The sequence below is a fragment of the Nestor notabilis genome, unplaced genomic scaffold (genome assembly GCF_000696875.1).
Source record: "Nestor notabilis isolate BGI_N333 unplaced genomic scaffold, ASM69687v1 scaffold5166, whole genome shotgun sequence".
NCBI classification, from domain to species: Eukaryota; Metazoa; Chordata; class Aves; order Psittaciformes; family Psittacidae; genus Nestor; species Nestor notabilis.
In genome coordinates, this window is record NW_009934121.1 from 34,857 (window position 1) to 48,206 (window position 13,350).

A 13,350-nucleotide genomic window follows, 5' to 3' on the forward strand; every position below is an offset into this window, starting at 1 on the left:
ATCCCCTACACTACTTTCAATTGATTCAAGACAACAAATTTAATGTGGGCTGCCAGTCATTTGTGGATTCTGTAACTTGAATTCTCTCCCAGATGTTAACCTCTGCGGGACTAAGCACTCTCCTCTCTCTGGTTCACAGGGAAAAGCTCCTATGATAACTAGACATATTATTTCTGATATGATGGTAATTTATGGATTTGATACTCTCAGCACATAGAGCCTCTGTGACATCTTAATATTTAAGAAATCCAATCCCTTCTGTTTGCAGCAGGAAACTGATAGAATATTGACTTCTAGCAAATGTCAACAAAAATCAAAGCATTTTTGTTTTCAACAGGATTTTCCTCTGTAATTCTGCCCTATTTCTCTGGCTTTGAAACCACAGTGCCATAACAGAATCAATATGAGTGGGTGCCCACAAAAACCCTTCCTTGGAAAAGCTGATTGCAAAACCAGGATTGCTATTTAACACTGCTTAAGAGGTTTAAAGCCGATAGTGCTCTACAAATAATTTTCCATGCCTGCAAGAACAGTTTGAACTTTTCTTTTTAGTGTAAGTTAAAATTCATCACACTTCCTGCTATTAAAAAATAAAAAAGGAAATTGTGTACCTGCCATCCCCAGTATTTACCAGGCACCAAAATATTTACTAGGCTAATGGCCCAACCAAAGAAAACCCATTCTTTTCAGACTGTAGCATCATATACTTTTATTGTTATTGTTATTTTTATTGTTAACTTTAGCATAACACAGCTGAAATAATGCAAGGCTGCTAGGCAGTGAACAGCCCAGAAGTCAGCTGCTGGAACAAAAGCCTTACAAGTCAGAAAACTTGGTCTCTGACTCTACCTCTTACCAAAATCTAACATTTTAAATGTAATGGAAATCAGGGGAAGAATTGTACCTCTGGGGATGTTTTGAAATGGAGTGGAAGCGAAGAAACCCCTGGACAACTCCTGCTCTCTCTGTGTCCATAAGGGGGCTCCTGCAGACATGTCTGGCAGTGTCCCAGTCTCTGCCCCTTTATTTTCCCCATGTGCAGAGAGCACAGAAATGTCACCAACTCAAAGTATCTGGGCTGGACTCTGCCTAAGTCACTTTGGTGATTCTCAGTGGAACTAGCAGAGTAATTGTGGCAAAGAATTTCACCAATGGCCTTTTTATGTAGATGTAAATGGCTTCAGAAGTCACTAGAGAATTGAGTCTTGCAATATATTTGTTTGCCAAAGCTTTAAAATCAGTAAAAAATGTCTGGCATGACCCAGGGTCCTGGTCTGTATCTGAAACATTTGTATTTTGGTGAAAAAATAAGGTGTGGATGAGCATTTGATTTTCATTATGTGTAATCCTGAGTTTCTGGCCTCGGCTCATGATGGAATTAAGGCTAAGTTTAGATGAAATCCTAGTGCTAAACGTGGACTCTGAAAACGGCAGGTCTGGCCCTCGCCCTGTGGCTTTGCGTTACTGATGTAAAGGTACGATGACAGTTAATACCAGGTACCTCCTTGCCCTAGGTTAACATAAAGGGTAGAACTCAGGATTTCAGCTGCTGATACAGGTTCTCCATGAACTAGAGCAGAGGCTGAAACTTTGGCTGGAAATAAGAAACTGCTTAGGATGAAAGTTGTGGAGCTTTTGCCAGCATGAGAGATGGTTGCACCCACGGATGGGCAGAGGAGGGCATCTGAGAGGAAGAATGGGTGCAGATAAAGGTATCTGCCAGGCTCTTAGCTTCATCAGCTGTTTGTGCAGCGGATGAAGGCAGAAGTTAGTCCTCCACCACTGTATTCCCGACGCTACTCATCTTTATCACACAATGCCAGTTGAGCTACAGGTGTCAGATGCACCTGTACATGGGACGGTTAAATCTGTTTATCTGGACACATAGCAGAGCTTACATAGTCCTTCTTCTTTTCAGATGTAATGTAAAGTGGAGTACGACACCTTTGATGAGTAGTCTGGGTGCAAATCTCGAAGGCACCATGAAGTGCTGTCCTTCATGCCTGAGCAGCATTGTGTCCTGCCTTGCAATGTGGCTTGTCCTGAGCAGGGGCTGGGTTCTGTTTCTGGTACAGCAATTGATGTGCCATAAGAACCGGAGAGCTGCCGTAAATGCTGCCAGCTGGGTACCCAGCAGGAGAAGATTTCTTTATCCTCTGTAAACCACCAAAGCCTCTTCCTTGCTAAATCCTTGGGTGGTTTAGGTACATGCAAGAAGGAGAATTGGTATCTAAGACCAGGGAAGATAGGGGAACCTACTTCTGTGAAGAAATAACAGAATTACCAGTACTTCTAGAGCCCGAGCAGTGTAATTGGCCAAAGTTACTGAATCATGAGGAGAAGACGAGGCAATCTGTATTACTCCGTGTCTGCCTTTGTTTCTATCTGTAACTTGAATATTTAAAACTTCAAAGAATTATGACGAAACATGAAGGTGACATTTGAGAGGACAGGGGGAAAATCAATATTAATAAACTGAGCAAAATTAGTTATAGTAATGAACAACGCTCCAAAACTGTGACGTTTCTGCCCTCCTCATCCTTCAAAGCAGCATGCAGGCTCCTGCTGTTAATTTTAAAGGAGAATGTGGTTGCAATGGAATAACTGCTCGGTCACGAACATATCAGGATTATTTAGAAAGCTTTATCTTTTAAAATTTAAGTTGTACCCTGACTTTCAAACCTGACCTTATTAAGAATGCCTGAAGGAATCACCTGATGCTTTGATATTACTACAGCAAACTTTCCTCATTTCCTAGAACAGCACCTGATTTTCAAGAATGGTTTTGCCACCATTTCTCTCTGAAGGAATCCAGTGCCCAGACAGTCAAACCTGGAGTGGTTTCACAGTGTTCATCAGACAACAGGCACTACATGAATCCTTTTCCATGCCAGGTCATAGTGGGCTGAGTAAGTATGGAACTGGGAAGAGAGACTCCTCTGCAAGTGCTGGGGTCTCTTTCAGCACCACAGTAAAAGGCTGTCCCAGCTGCTTTGCTATACTGATTCCCATTGCAAAAGAATATATGCACAGCTTCTGGGCACAGACAAGTAGGCACAGACCAAAACATGGTGCCACCCACAGAGCTAAATGTGACATTAAACATAACTGACCTTTGTCTTTTTTTCCTCCTTTTTGTTTTCAACCCAGGCCTAGTCCCACCCTCAATGCAGGAAGCTTAAGGAAATGGATTGAGATGGTACTAGATTTCATTTTCCCAATCTGCAGCGCCATACTTGCTGTACAAACAGACCCACACAATGCCCCTGCTGCTTGCCAAGCTGGCCTTTAGTTGTGCTGGGCAATGGCAGGAGGCCAGCACCACCTTTGAGACTGACGTCACTGCCAGCCTGTGACATGCCTGCAAGCATCGTTATTTTCCTAAGGATCCATGCTCCTCATGCACCAGTGAGACCAGTTCTTATTTGTGTTTAAATCCCTAAATATGGCAGAGTGCCACCTGCAACTCGCAGGAAATCCTCAAAGGTGCTGGCTTGAACTGAAAGGTGTTTTCCACAGTAGTGGTTCAGGTACATGCACATTTCACACTCCCAGGTTGGAGATCAGTAGAAACACAGCGTTTATGGTGGTGTTATTTTGTGCTGTCATTCTTGGAAAAAGCAGGAAATGCAGGCACATCCATGGATTGCCCACTCTAGCTGCCCTGCTCATCTTGCTCCACTCTCCCTTGTGTGCTGACCATGCAGTGCAGCAGCCTGGTGGGAAGCAGGTCCTTCTCTGGACTCTGGGGAGCTATGAGTGAGGCAGCCAGCAGAAAGCCGGTGGCTAGGATCCTTGTAGCCAGAGCTGCTCTCTTTATGGAGTGTGCCCAACAGCACCAAGAGCTGGTCTTTGTTTGGGCAGTTTCACCCTCACTAGTGCAGCCCAGAGGAACCCAGTCCAGGGCTGCTGTGGCTCTGGCTGGAGGTCATGAGCATGGCCGTAATGCCTTGTCTGCTCTTGCTGGTAAAACTTTAGGCAGTAGAAGACATGTCTCAGTAACTTTCTTAAGGCACTTAACAACTAAAATGCTTGGCATTACTAAGAGATCTGCTCCTTAACACCAGAGGGATGCTCTCCTCTTGCAGCTCACATTCTCTAGTCTGATGGCACCTTCTTATTTCATGGAAAAATGAACAGGATCTGGAAGATTTTATTAAACCTTGCCATTTGTACATACAAAGGCAGCCTACTGAACTCAACTCAGCCCAGGAAGGGGCAGGAATGGGGTGTTTTCTAAGCCCCACTGCACCTCATTATATAAACCATTTAACTTCTAAAAGCCTCAGTTTCCTAGCTGGCAAAACAGTAACTGTCACAGGAGAGAAAGCAAACTGCTATACGTTCCCAAGAAGCAAATTGCTGTGTAAGTGTTGTCTGGGCTCATATAGGATCTGAGCAGGGAAAACTCTATCACATTCAAATGGGTACTTTGAAAAGAGGCTGAAAGTCAGACACGGTGCTGCTGAGCACTAGCATTTTGGGCCCTTCATCTTGGCTCCAGAAAACTGAATGAGCAGCTGTAGTTTCTTATGTTAGCTGTCACTTTTTGCTGTGATGCTGCCTGACCCCTCCTGCTGAATCCAGGCTCTCTGGATTAGTTCTTTTCCACTGTTGGATGTGCCATCCAGATTAAAAAATACCACAGATACATCTTCCCAGAGACCACACATCAGGAGGAAAAATGGGCAAGAGCACTCTTGTCCTCAGTCATAGGACACAACCAACTAAAGGGCATCCAGCACGCACTATGAAAATAACTAGAAGTGGATCTTTTCTTGCACAGCACTGCTACCACATTATTGTATTTCCTGAATGCTATGGAGTTTTCCTATTCAAAGAGGCCAAGTTCCAAAAAACTCCTTGTAAATCTGTTTCTCTCACTGCCAGAAATAGAGAGACAAAGAAATTCCTTTCTCCTGCTTCTACTTGCTCGAATTTAATTAATACCACAATTTCTTCCTGTATTAAGGAAATAAATAGCTGCTTCTTCTGCAGGTCACTTCAGCATAACAATATTGCACAGACATACCGTCACTAGTATAAAACCAAGTTATTGGTAAAATACAGTGCTGTAATACAGACTTTTTAAAACTGTCTGAAGAAACCCTGGTACATCATTGCTGGTCAGGCTCCTTGGCTCTGTGTTACTGGGCACTATGTGTAGCAGCTACAGCTAAAACTCATGTAGGACTCCAAATTCTCCATAAACACCCAGTCACGCTGGTCACCAGCTCATTTATGCTACTAAAGATGATGCACTGCAACAGTGCTATGCCAAGAGCACAGCCATGCTTTATCCAGGATAAGGGAAAGGTGTGTCTGGGCAGCACCTTCTTGGGGCCCCTGCTAGCCCTGGCCCCCCTGTTCCCACAACACGAACCTCAGCACTCCCTGCCCTATGTATGAGGCACCTTTGCTTTCATCTTGCTCTCTCTGACAAACTCAGGTGGACGTGTGTGTGCTTGTCTAATTAAGTATATTTTTGTGTGTATACATAATAAGAGCAGTCTCCACTGCACACGGGTCTTTCCTGAGGGAGGGAATGAGTAAATAAATTATGGGACAGATGTTAGTCATGCTGCTTATTAAACCATGGCATGGCAGCGTTCAAATACTGAAGTGGAAAGTGTGGCAGGGCTAAAAAGAAGAGAGAAAATTATTCTTAGGTGTCTGTTTCTTATAACCACATTTGCAGAGGGGGTGAGCACACAAAGCCTCTTTGATTTCATTTGTGACATAAAATTTCCATTTCTCCTTTGGAAAACACTGGGTTAACTAAGAGCAGCCCTACCTCAAGCGATACCTCCCTGTGCAATGCAGTTCAAATCAGGTTGCCCTCAGGCTTTCCAATACCTCCCAGTGAACACCAGCACTTTTTAATATTATTTTGATCTTGCTGCTAAAATTAGTTCCTAGCAAATCCAGCCAATAAAGTGAACTCCAGTTAACTTAGTTTAAACTGAGATCCATGCTGTTTTCTCTGCTTTCTAACCCAGTGTAAAGCATCAGGTGAACTAATCGCTGTTTCCTATGGCTTTTCAAGACACTGCTGAGAGTATAGGTGTCTCAGAGATGGCTTTGCAAAGCATATGCTCTGTTAATCCAATGCGTGGCTGTTTTCAAGAGCCCCCATGCCATACCACTACAGTATTTGACAGATGTTTTACATTTTTACAGTCTGGTGGCACACTATAAACCACGTCTTCAGTGGGGAAGGATTTGCATGCTGTTTGATGTATGTGACAGCTCGTGGCCTGCTGCTCCCTAAAGCTTATTTGCATAAAACATACATCAAAAGGAGGTTTATGTACAGGGTAGCACACTCAGATGCCTGCTGGAAAAAGGAAACTCACTGTGATGGAGGTTGAAAGCCAACGTATGCATCTTTTGATAGTGTCTGTATGCTTCATCTGATCACACTGGCGCGTAAAGAAAATCAAAATTTACCCGTGTAAATGATTTAGAATGAAAAGCAACGACAGAATGGGCCATGGCCCAGTCCTTCATTAGCACAGAAAAAAATACCAGACTTCAATCACAGAAACTTCCTAAGTAGATTAAAAGCCAATTTTCACTGTCCATTTAACTTATCTTTAAAGCTCTGTATTGTCTTTATCTTCTTAATCTGAGCTGATCTTTTATACACAAATACTGTTTAAAAACAGCAGAGCAAATACTATGTGGCAACTCAGCTCTTCTATTTCCAAAGACCAGCCTTGCTGCAGTATGTGGTTAAAAACTGAGTGATGCTGACATGGGGTAGAAAAAGAAAGATGCTAAGAGGTGTGGAAAGGTCCAGCAGGTCAGCTTCAGTGCTGGTCTGAAGGACATCTCCTCCACTTTGTTTTGGAAAAGGCCATTTTATAGACTAATCAAGGTAAATATTATTAGGGGTCTGGTTTTACCCCACATATATACATGTACATATACATAACTAGGTATAAAAAGACAGAATAGACTTTCTGTTTTAAAGATAGATAGATGATAGACAGAGATAGAGAGAGAGAGAGATAGATGGATAGATAGAGAGTTAGATAGAGAGATGCATCTTTGTCTTTCTTTAGGAGACTCTTTTCGATATATACATTTAATCGTTTCATCTTCTCCAACTGTACCTGCTGTCTGCAAGTGGTTGCTCTTCAGCTGACGTACTTTTAGAAAAGTTTTATACCCAGTGTGTTGCCTGGTGCATTTTATTTGTGCACAGTAGCCGTGGAGGTGCTGCCTCTAGGCAGCTGGCAATGAACTTCCTGCATGTAATGCATTATTTTCTATTTAAATGTTTGTTTCTAGGCTGTAATTACTGTGTCTGCACTACAATATGCACCCAGCCTAATAAGTTAATCTGTCAGCATTGTCTGATACCCTGACAAGAGACTATAATCATTGCAGGCCTGACCTAATATATGTCAAGGTTAAAAATGTCTCACTCCTGCTTCAGATTAGCTGTTCTTTGCTGTAAAACCGATGGAGGCTTCAGGAAACTGTGTATGGATTTTTAAACTAGATTTTACTGAGCAACCTGACTCCCACAGAAAGAAGTGTTTCCACATATCCAATGCTTTCTGGTATGTAGGTCATGGTAAATTTAGTTAACTTGCTAAGTAGCTCAAATGGTAATTTAATTTTGGTGTAGGGTGGTTGTTTTTTTTCCATTCAGGTCAGGAGTGGCCTCAGGTAACGGTGGGCTAGTTCCTTACTCTGTTCGCCATCCTGCCTCTATTTGGATTTCCGAGTTGCCTCTGCTTAACCTGAAGAACCAGCACTGGAGGGACCTTCTGCGCTGGCGTTGAGGTGATTTCAGGGTAACTCACTCCAGTAGGAGAAACCAGAAACCCTGGTAGTTCAACCAGTTCTGGATATGGGAGCCAGTGGTGGCTAAGCAGTGCCTGTGGGACAGGGTCTGCAGTGAATTGAGGTTCTCCCAGTTCTTTAGGAAGGACTGGTGTGAATCAGGAGGGCTCCTAACACAGACCTCTTGACCAAGAGCTCAGGCAAATTCTTCTAAGCAGGGAAATATTTTAACCAAATTATTTAGCTCTGTGCTAGGAAGATGCACTGATTATTTGCCGAGTAAAAGTCGCCCATGTGCATGAGGAGGTGGTGTACTCAGTGCTGCACCTTCTGAATAAATACATTTGCTTCTGTTCTCGATGTGAGAAAGGTTGTATATTTCAGGAAATAGCATCTCACTGTTTCTCCTCCATCAGGTGTCATTGTGTTCTTCAGGATGTCACCGCTCTCCAGGTCTGACTGTCCTGCTAAAACTGTGACATAGAACAGCTACAGCTCTGTCAACTTGGGGTTTCCCTGTCAGTCAAATGGAGACTGATTTTGGGAGAAGCTGTCAGTGTTACAGAAGGGCAAGGTCTGTGTGGCCTCCTGTGCAGTTGTACAACTCGAGATTTGTTACTGCCAAGCCACAGGCCCAGGGATGCTCCACGGGAAACCAGAATCAGGCCCGTTATTTGCTAAACACAGCTCAGGGTGCTGGTTTCCAGAGGGTAATTCTGTCTTCCCTGACTTCTTACTGCTGCTTTTCTCCCAGCTATTTCATGGTCCTACTGTTTATGAAAAAATACATTTAATATGCTTTTTTTAATTTGGCTACACATAAATTCCTCTCAGTGAAACGCTGAAGTTGCTTGTACAATACATTTAACTTGCATTTTATATGTATATAGTGGAGCTGTGGTGTTGTCAGAGGCACCATGGGCTGAGGGGAACATAGATAATTTGTGAAGTCAGAGCTTTGATATTTTGTCCAAGATGTGATTTCCATGACAAACACAGTGACATTGTACTAAGAAAATACCCTCCCAAAAGTCTTTGGTTTTGTCATGGAAATAGCTGTGACAAAATCATGGCTTTTATTGTTCTTCATTTCATTCATATATGCAAAGTGTATTTTTTTCTCTCCTGCCAATGCAGTGTGCAGAAAGTCGAGTGAGGAACAACACAACACATGTCTTCCCTCAGACAACATCAGGAATCAAGGCTGTATTTTAAAGACAAACACACTGTAGTAAGAGACTTGTGATGAAAGTTCCCAAAATTTCTTAGTTACTTAAGTCTCTTGCCTGGGCAGAAACCAAATGAGATTTATGGTCTTAATTGCTAAGCACTTAGCATTGCAATTCTTAGTAGCTAAAATATATGGACCGCTCCTTTCCTAGGTAAAGTGGGAACTTTTTCATCACCCCAAAATTGTGCCCCATTGCCTGTTATTGCAGGGCTTAGTATTTTGGAGCCAAGTTGGTTCCATGCAGCTTAGTGAGAAAGAGGTGCCTGCTGAGCAATGCCTGGGGGATGAGCCTCTGCACTTGCCCCCAGCTCACTCTTCTGCAGCCTAATCCAGAGGGATCACAGCCAGGTAGAGAAGCAGGAGGAGGATGAGGAGAGTACCTGGGTCCATGATATTTTTCTGTGTGAACCTATTCTAAAGCCTTACTGTAGGGATTAAAAAATCCACTTAAGGTATAGTAAAAGAAAACATATCTAGGGATTTAAAAGGATGAAACAAAATTGCTGTTGTTGGCATTTAATATGATTCACATTACATAGCGTAGCCAGCGCTCTTCCCTTTCAGTGCAGTATCCACTTTCATAGCTCAGCCAGGCTTGTTGCCATCAAGAGACGCATAAAACTCAATATCCAGACTACCTTCTTTCTTCTTCTCATTCAGACCTCCGTCTGCCTGCAGCTGCCAAGTACACTGCGGTTTTGTTATTTTATTGTTCCATGACCTTCTCTCCTGAGATTTCAGCTCATCATCATGGGCCAGACTAACTCAGGCAAGTGGGTGCCCTGTCCCCAGCAGGGAAGCCTTTCTGCCTCCCACCTCTTGACCTCCTGCAGCTCTAACCTGCAAGTGATGGTTGCCAAACCAGGGACTTACTTCCGAGGAGCTGCTTTGGGTCTGTGCAGCTCCAGCCCCACCTTTGCTTCCAGTTACTCCATAGGGAGCACTGTCTTCAGGCCAGCTCCAGGATGAGAGGCTGCAATGGCTTTGCTGAGCAGCCTGTGGAGCCCAACCTCGGGTGCAAAATCCTGCCATGTGCTCTGAAGGATTTCTCACATTTTTTTCAGAGGATGCTGAGATTGGCCTCCAGAAGGTGTCTGTAAACATTCCCTCCCCCCAAAGAAGAAAAAAGAATGAGAGAAGTCCTAAACCTGCTCTGTTAGAAAAAACAGTGGTATTTTTCAGCAACAGATGGCATGTTTTTATTCTAGAGACATCTATAGCAGGGCAATAATCTCTCTCACCCAAACCTAAAGGCAGGATGTCTCATACTCCTGCAAGATGGATAAGAAGATAATAAACAGAGAAGGGAAGCAGACTTTGCTTAAAGCCATTAAGCCTCTCCAGAAAGCAGGCTGGGCTCTGTGGAGACTGAAAACATTAACTGTCATTTCATATGAAAAGTATATGTACTCAGAAGCTTAATAATACTCTAGCAGGTTGCAGTGATTTACATAAAAGGAAGTCAAACCAGGGAAACAGGGAGAAAGCAAGAGATGTGGTACCTCCAAAGAGAGCATGAGGGGGTGTGATGGCTCCCGGTGCTCAGGGAAGGAGGTGTCGGGGGGAAGATGCATGCCTCGGGGTACTCTGTACGTACAGAGATTTCCTCTGTGCAGAGGTGGATGTGAGGGGAAAGGGGTGGGGGGGAAGGATGGTCCAAGCCCAGTCTTTATCCAGACACTGAGGCACAGCACAGGTGTGATGTTGCCATGTTGTCCCATTTTGGGTCTTTTCTTGTGGACTGGGGTAGGTGAGTTAAGGGGATGTACACCATTACCAGTGGTCTGCTTGGGGTGTAAAGGGGAGGGCAGCATGTTGGGGGGCATCTGACTGCGGAGAGGCATGAAGCAAAGCAGGAGAAAAGGGTGACTTTTTCCCCTCATGGCGCCCACATGGACACTGCAGTGTTGTGGAAGGAGGGATACCCTAAAACCCTGGGCTTTTGCAGCATTCTCCTGAAAGTCGTCTGGACTGGGAAGGATGCCATGGATCATAGTCCTGCTCCTGATCCCTGCTGTGTTGCAGGACTGGGTGATATCCCAAGGCCATCATCTACGGCACCACAAACCCCGTAGTGAAATCCAGCTATCTGTTTCAGCCTCAGCAGGCAAAGCTGTGACAGACGTATTCATATTCCCTTACACCAATTTGTGTGGCAATCTGTGAAGCTTCTCCTGCCCTGATTATTCATGAGGCAATAATTCAGATATCCCGCAGACACTGAGTGAGATGCAGTCCTTGTTAAAAGGCTTTTCTTTTTCTCTTAGAAGCTTTTAAAATAACCTTGTATCGACTACAGACTTGTCATTTACTTTATGATTTCTTTAATTAATTATGGAGCATGCTGGAATAATGGGGGGCAGGAGGGAATCCCCCAGCCCCACCAGCAGCAATACTGGAAGATAAAAGCCCTGGTGTTTCCAAAGAGCCAGTAGAAACACTGTATTTCTCAATGTCACTGTATTTGCTAATTAGACTAGAAAAAATATGTTTAATTATCATAATTCTTCTTAATTCATAATGTAAGTATTTTTAAGATCGTCCACAGACTTTCTATTTGTATTTAACCTTCTTCTTGCTATTGCTTGCTGTCTTGCTTTTGTTTCAGCGGTTCCTGATGTTCCGTAAGCACTTTACCTGTCAAGCCACAGGCAGCTGCTTATCCTCACAGGATGGCCAGCAGCTAATTCTGCAGGCTGCTACATCCTTGATTTGAAAGGCAAATACCATTTCCTAGCATCAAAGCTACAAATCAGTCACCTGGATTTTCTTTGCATCATTAAAAAAACCCCAAAAACCAGCTGTCACAAGAAACAGAAAAGCGTTTTTCCTTGCTGGTAGTCAACTCTGCTCTCATTTGCAACTTTAACTTACCTCATCTGGGAGAAAGAGCTTTTACGGAAGCAGCAACCCCTCCCCTTGTCCCTACAAAGCTGCTCCTGCTAATTGAGATTTTGCAAACAAACAAGGATCTTTCAGTTGTGGCTCAAGTCTTCTTCAATAACCACTGTGACGACTCTTTGACCTTCTAAACACTTCTTGCACATGCTCCTCCTTCCACTCCTTCCCAAACTGAAATTGTTTCAACAATTCAGCAAAGTGTTGCAGCAAGATTTTCAAGCAAGTAGGGTGGCCACTGTGGACAATTTTAAGCAAACACTTGGGGGGTTGAATTTGATGCTCACAAAAATGGCTCTCAGAGAGGCTTTGAGACATCTGGAAACGAGATTATCACTGTTGCTGCTCAGGACCAGCAGTGGACACCCTTTGTTTTGGCTGGGGGACCAGAGAGCCATTAAACAAGAGTACTTTTCAGTCACTCCCTATCTTGGTAAGGGGCAATTTTTCATAATCATAGAATCATAGAATGGTTTGGGTTGGAAAGGACCTTAGAGATCATCTAGTTCCAACCCCCTGCCATGGGCAGAGACACCTTCCGCTAGACCAGGTTGCTCCGAGCACCGTCCAACTTGGCCTTGAACACTGCCAGGGATGGGGCAACCACAGCTTCTCTGGGCAACGTGTCACCCACAGGTGAACATTTTGACACTGGGTTAATAACCACAGTCCTATCTGATACAAGAGAAATCAGACCTCAACTGGCTGTTATTTGGGAGCTAGGGAGTTTGTTCTATCCAACAACTGAATTAAAGTTCCTAGAAAGCTGGCCACAACACAGCAGGACAGGATATGAGGGGCTTATCACTTGACAGAGCTAACCAGGAAGGATTCTAGGGATCCCAGATGGTGCTCTTCAACTGAAAAGCCTCAGAAAGCCTCAGCAAAGGAAATTGAACAGGAGTAAGCCAGTTCAGTGATGGGATAACTAGTCAGAGCAGTTCTGGGGCTCCCAGAGAAAGCATGTGGCCAAACAGATGGTCCCAGGCAAAGTAGCTTGAGAGGCTTCCACCTCTCGGAAGTGCATGAATTCTCGGCTGCGTTTACTTCTCAGTGTTAGCCACCTGTTTCACAAAAGCCCTGGTTTTATTGGTCTCTATGTGTAATACAGACGAGACGTAAGCTTGAATCAACACTGGAAATGTCATGCTTTTGGTATTGTGTTTATGTGGCTGGTTTTCACTCCTGTGAATGGCTGAAAGCAACAGCCTCAGAGGAACTGAGACGATGGGTCCCAGTATCTGTGTGAGCGTCTGTTTTGCAGAATTCAGTGAGGGAATTTAGAAACGTTCCCGTGGCCTCATCCAGTGCTCACAGGAGTGTGCGGAGCACAACACAATACTTGGCTTTGCCATGATTTATTTCATATAAAGAATAATTTTTCTTCCCTTAAAGGAGGAGTCGGGGGGGGGGGGGGGGGGTTC